Source organism: Phasianus colchicus, chromosome 2 (genome assembly GCF_987193195.1).
Source record: "Phasianus colchicus chromosome 2, bPhaCol1.hap1.1, whole genome shotgun sequence".
Classification (NCBI taxonomy): domain Eukaryota; kingdom Metazoa; phylum Chordata; class Aves; order Galliformes; family Phasianidae; genus Phasianus; species Phasianus colchicus.
The window spans coordinates 99,058,991-99,064,915 of NC_143437.1; the positions used below are offsets into that span (position 1 = coordinate 99,058,991).

Consider the following 5,925-nt stretch of genomic DNA (forward strand, 5'->3'; position numbering starts at 1 on the left):
TTTCCAAATTGCTTAACTTAATGAAGTAAATAATGATATTGCAGTGTTTACAGTACCAGTGGAACCCTGAAAAACTCTGGATTCACTTTCCTCACTGTAGGGCTTCCAACCCAGGACTTACGCAGTGAGACTTATCTCATAGAGCTATATCAGACTCTGTGAGGCTAGCTTCATCAAAAATATTGATTTAATGCCTATTTCTGGTATAAATAGTAAAAGAAGAACAACACTAGTTATTAGATATTCTGTGTTAATTTTTCAACCATGATGAAACATAACCCATCTGTTTTTCTATTCTAACTAGAGCCAATTAAATATATTCTCATTTTTATTGTACTTTGTTGCTAGGAGCATTAAATATACTGACAAGTAAGCCAGAGAAAATGACAAGAAAAATTGTAAGAGAAGGAACAAATATTGGACAATACCCAAAATCATATCAATTACCTGCGAACTGTGAATATTAAGAGCCAGTGAAATAGCAGGAATCTACTTTGACTTTATTCAAATCTGAATCAAATCCTAAACCATAGTGAGTTGTTCCTGTGGGGAGGACAGTTTTTACTATTTTTCTTCACCTAAATACGCAATGCAGTGCAGAGTTCACAAAATGTTTTTTTTTACATGTGCATTCCCATCATCAAACAAAACAGTATTTTTAAGTCTTTAGACCTTCGGTTAATCCATGATGCTCCACTGCTTGCAGCAGAGTTATGGATACTCTTTCACCTTTAGAATTCCTTGGTATTTCAGAATGCTAAATATTCCACAAAGCTTTCTGCTCTGTTCCCGAGATAGGGAGCTAAGGCAGAAGAATCGAGTGAAGTATGCAGAACTATTGAAGGATATGGTCTTGTGGCTTCAAAGTAGAAGCTGTTGGTTCCCTATCTTGCGTCCTAACTTTATCTCCTCAGGTCTTGCTGTCTTTCACCCCCAATTTTCTTACAATGAAACTAAGAAACTGTTATTAATGGAGTGCCTATTCAACATCGTCCCCAGAGAATGGCTCATCTTTGATTTTCTGCACTAAAGTTGTCAGTTTACAAGCAGACTCTCTGCCATAGACACAGAAGTCTTGCTGCTTAGATACAGGATTTGGCCTCAACAGAAAGGTCTGCTTTACACATTTTCCACAATGCAAGATTCTGTTTGTTTTGAACTTCTTAATCATATTTCTTTCTTCTTTTGCTTTGTAATGTTGTGATCATACTATAAGCAACTACAGCTGCGTAAATTCAGAATGTAACTGGAAAAATTATACAGAGAAAGGAACTGTCCCAGTTCCCACTGAAACCTATTGATTTAGCATTTGGATCTGTCAGTTTATCTATGAGCTAGTAAGTGAAGGAGGCCTAAGACACAGAGTGTTAGCTGTTGACTGTCCCCACTGTTACATCACCATTACACCTCCTGGCAGGGCTTTGCCTCAACCAGTGTTTCCCCAGCCATGTTCAGGCACAGCTATGGGCTAGGAAGGGTCAGGGAGCATCCCCAATAAGCAGTTTGTATGTGGCCACCATGTGCTGGAAGTTGGGGGACTTAGTTTTAAGAATGTAAATATCTAGGCATAGTTGTATATAATGTACCACACCACACCATTTTGACTAGGTCCAGAGACAGCCCATTGAAATTACTGTAATAAATATAACTAATAATTTTTCATGCCTGAATGAACAAAGGGTCTTTCAATTTCAGTCTTTTATACTTTTATAGCAATTAGACCCACTCAATTTTAGATGTCTTCTAACACAGCTTTTGTTTTTGTACCAAGCAACTTAATTAATTGCAGCTCACATTCATGCGTGGTGCCAAGAAGAGTTTTCCCAAGGCCAAAGGATTTCTCCTGGTGTCCTGGCATTTGGACATATATAGGTCTTAGCTGACACACAGAGCCAGGTAAGAAATCCAGCCTCCAGCTGTGCCTCTCTTCTTTTTTAATCCAGAACTCTCTTCCTCATTCTTTTTGATCCTTTTATGCAACAGGAATGTGGCCAGACAAGGCTGCAACATCTCACCTTCTTTCCTCCCTGCTTTCCAGATCTGAGTCTCAGAAGCAAAATATATATGTAGTCAATGGATTTCTTGCTGACTGAAAGTTTCCCTGTGGTGATGTATGTACAGTATCCTATAATTAGGACACTCTTTCTGCACACCATGAACTTTCTTCAGTTCAGAACATTCCTAAGAGCATTACTACATTTTATAAATCATATTCATAATAAATATTAATTGCACGTACCAATATCAAATTCAAAAGCTCTAGCTCTCATTTGGACTTTTGTAGGACTGCATATGACATATTACCCATAGCGATGACATACCTGGCATTTAGGAGATTTTTCTTAATTACGTCCTCCTACGCCATGGGTTAGGGTCTTGTCATCTTGAACACATACACCTGTTAGAAAAAGATGACACTTCCACACTATCCTTTCTTATCACTCAAGGACATTTGTCTAACACCATTTGGCTTTCACAATTCCTTCAGTGATACTTGGTAAGTCAACAGAATTGTATGCGGATACAGATTTCTGCTGGATAACAGATTCTCAAGAGATTCTGCAGAAAGCATGAATATTTCTTGGTTGCATAATAAGAACCAGTTGCTCCTAAAAGCTGTATGAGGTTCCATAGGAGACTTGTACAAGATCCATCAATCCCAAAAGACTTGATTTGATATGGAGAAAGGGCAGTCATGTAAGAAAATCTTCTTTCTGAAGATTTTGTATTTGATAGGGGACATGAGACTTGAACATAATCTGAAGAAGTGCTTATCTCTATAAACATCACCCAAAATCTGGACTTGCTGTCCAAACAATGAGTAGGGTTTGCTGTCTGGGTGCAACAACACTGGTGAAGGAGAAGCTTCTGATGTATGTGAAGGAACAGCTTCTGTGAGACACTGTGGCTGGCAGGAAAAAAAAAATCACTAAATTGAGAGACCTCATTGCACTCCACAGCTTCCTGAGGGGAGGTTGTGATGAGGAGGGGGTCGGCCTCTTCTCTCAGGCAACAAACAGGACCTGAGGAAATGGCCACAAGTTGTGCCAGGGGAGATTTAGATTAGATAAAAGGAAAAACTTTTTCTCTCAAAGGCTGGTCAGGCATTAGAATGGCCTGCCCAGAGATGTGGTGGAGTCACTGTCCCTGACAGTGTTCAAGAGGCATCTGGATGATGTGCTATGAGACTGGAAAGTTTAGTAGCTTAGCAGGTAGTAGTGGTAATAGGAGGATGGTTGGACTACATGATCTTGTAGGTCTTTTCCAACCTTGTGATTCTATGATCATTAGACTTACTAGGAGGGGATGGTATTTTTATTCATGCACAGAGGCTGCTGCTGTATTTTTTCCAAGTTTATGACAGTGTCCACTCTTATAAAGATTTCCTTTTTTGCACACAACTACAGAGGTCTTGCAAGTGGGAGAAATTCTTCATGCTGCAAGTGCATGAGGGAGCCTGCTTTTGCTTTTCCCATGTTTCATATACCCAAAGAACTATTTTTTGAGTTGGAAGGAACCCCTGTCCAGCCTTATCTGGAGCACCTCCAGGGTTAGGGCATTCACCGCCTCCCTGGGCAGCCTGTTCCGTGCCTCACCACCCTTACTGTAAAAAGCTTTTTCCTTATATCCAATCTGAATTTCCCCTCTTTTAGTTCCCCTCTTGTCTTATCACAAGTACAATCCTGTTTTTGAGCGGGAAGGTCAAGACTGCCCAGTTACTTATCAAGAGGGACATGAGGAGTATTAAATGTAATTCTCCTATGTTTTTTTTTCCTTTCTTAAAAAAAAAAAAAAAAAAAAAAAAAAAAGTATATGTACATATGTGTGTTTTTGTGTATATATTATTTTCTTCCAGTAAGAAGAACAGTTACTTTTGAGAGAATTAAGCCGAAAGCTTTAGGTTTGAGCAAAAAAACTGAAAGTGCTGTCTCCACGTGGGCAGCTGTGTCCAGAAACCCCTCTGCCTCTGCGAATGTAGGGACAAATACCAAAGTCCAAACTCTTCCAGCCAAGTCTAAAATTCACAAGAGAGAAAACTCCCTCAGAGCCCAGCGAATTTCCCTGGAAATGGAGCCCCTGTTCTTTTAATACTGTGCAATCCAGCCTTTACTCCTACACCTGCTGCTCTGAGAGGCACAACCAAGGTGGAAGATGGAGACCCTGCATGTCTGAACACCCAGGTGGGAAGGAGAGGTGTTTCTGAAGAGGCGCCGGGGGAGAATAATACAGCCTGGCACTGCTTTGCCTTTTTTTTATTATTTATTTTATTTTATTTTATTTTACTTTATTTTATTTTATTTTCGGAATATTCTTTATCTGGGGGATCCGGGTGTTGGGCCCTCTCCCTGAAGCGGGCCCTCTCTCTCCATCGTTCTCTCCATGTAGGCCGCCCGCTGGATTTGCGGCCCATTGTTCGGCCGCCGTTGCCATGACGACGGGAGCAGCTGCTGGCGGACGGGTCTTGGCGGGCGGCCCTGGGCAGCTCGGCGGCCCCGGCCGGGCCCTGCGCCCCGCCAGCCGCGCAGCCTCCCGCTGCCGGCGGTGGCACGCCAGACTGTGCCGGATAATGTTTACTAACATCGGCCACATGGCTCCCTCCGTACCGCTGCTCTGCCCAAAATGTGTCAGTCCTAGTGGATTGCCAGGCAGCCGGCCAACCCGTCTGCATCGTGCCGAAAAATCTGTCAGTGGGGGCCACCACCTGCCATCCCACTGGAGATCCTCCACGGGGCACCGTGGGTTATATTCATCTATAGACATATATATGTGCATGTCTGCATTTTTAGGGTGGCAGAGCTGGCCCCGCTGCTTGGGCTGAGCTTGTGGGGCGGCTGTGAGGAGCGCTGCACTTTCCCTCCGAGCACAAAGGGCTCCTATGAATGTTGTGCTTAACACTATTGATAATGCCAGTGGGGCTGGAAGAAACGAGTGTCCTAGTGCTGACAGTCTTGTTTCATGTGTACTTTTACCAGCATGTTGTTTCTCTAGCAGATTTACAGTGTAAGATTACTGCTGGAGCTTACCTTTTTTCCTTCAGCCAGGGCAGTGAATGTTGCTGTTTAAATGCTGGGCCTCTGTAGTCCATGTGCTTTAGTTTTTAAAAGAGTGGCATAGTACCCAAGGGAAGTCCTTTGTTGTCCGGCTGTGAAACCTGAATGCAAGCTTTCCTGTTGGAAGCTTGAGAGGCAGAAAATACCAACTAGAACAGATTTATAGGGTATAATTTAGCCTAAGTCGTGCCACAGAGATAGAAATATGAATCAGATCCTGAGGAGTAAGTCAATATAATCCTGTGGAGCAGTGATGCTTACAAGCTGGCAGCACATAAAATGCAGATGAACACCATCCAGCAATAGTAGGGAGTGGTTTAAAATAAGTGAAATGGCAGGGAAGCTTCCTCATAGGCAGATCATAATTACTTCCTAACATTAAAATATCCTTAAATATACACAACTACTTTAAGATTTTTAAACTTACTTAAAATGGTCGATTCTGGCAATACAAGGACAAGATTAAAGTGAAATGAATATATTAACACAAAACCACTGAAAAGAGCAGTATTGCTTCATTCTCAGTAGCATATCTTGACCCTGAAAAGCCTGTGTTTCAGAAGTATGAAAATAATCAAAAATATAAAATAGGAAGTTAAACTTAAATACATTATTAAATCTCAGTATTCAGTGAAATGCCATATGAAAAATGCATATTTACATCGTTTGTCCTATCTAAATTGATAGAAAATTGCATTTTTTTATAACTAAAATTAATGATGGCAAGAAACATTCCAAGAAAAAAAAAAAAAAAAAAAAAAAGCAAAAGCTGGTTGTAACTTTTTTTTTTTTTTTTTTTAGTATTTCCATTAAGAACTGATTAAACACTTTTGAGATAGGAAAAGAACGATAGGAGATTATTAGAAGACAGAAG

At 41.0% G+C, this 5,925-nt stretch overlaps 1 long non-coding RNA gene across 2 annotated transcripts; it reads left to right on the plus strand.

Moving 5' to 3' along the window:
- Window positions 1-489: 489 nt before the first annotated feature.
- On the plus strand, window positions 490-2,465 carry LOC149919208 (uncharacterized). 2 transcript variants are annotated; one of them, XR_016464848.1, is made up of 3 exons: window positions 490-1,553; window positions 1,772-1,896; window positions 1,984-2,465. It is a non-coding gene; the product is annotated as an uncharacterized LOC149919208 (long non-coding RNA). The 2 variants fall into 2 exon arrangements; XR_016464847.1 differs by having other exon boundaries at window positions 490-1,505.
- The last annotated feature ends 3,460 nt before the right edge of the window (window positions 2,466-5,925 follow it).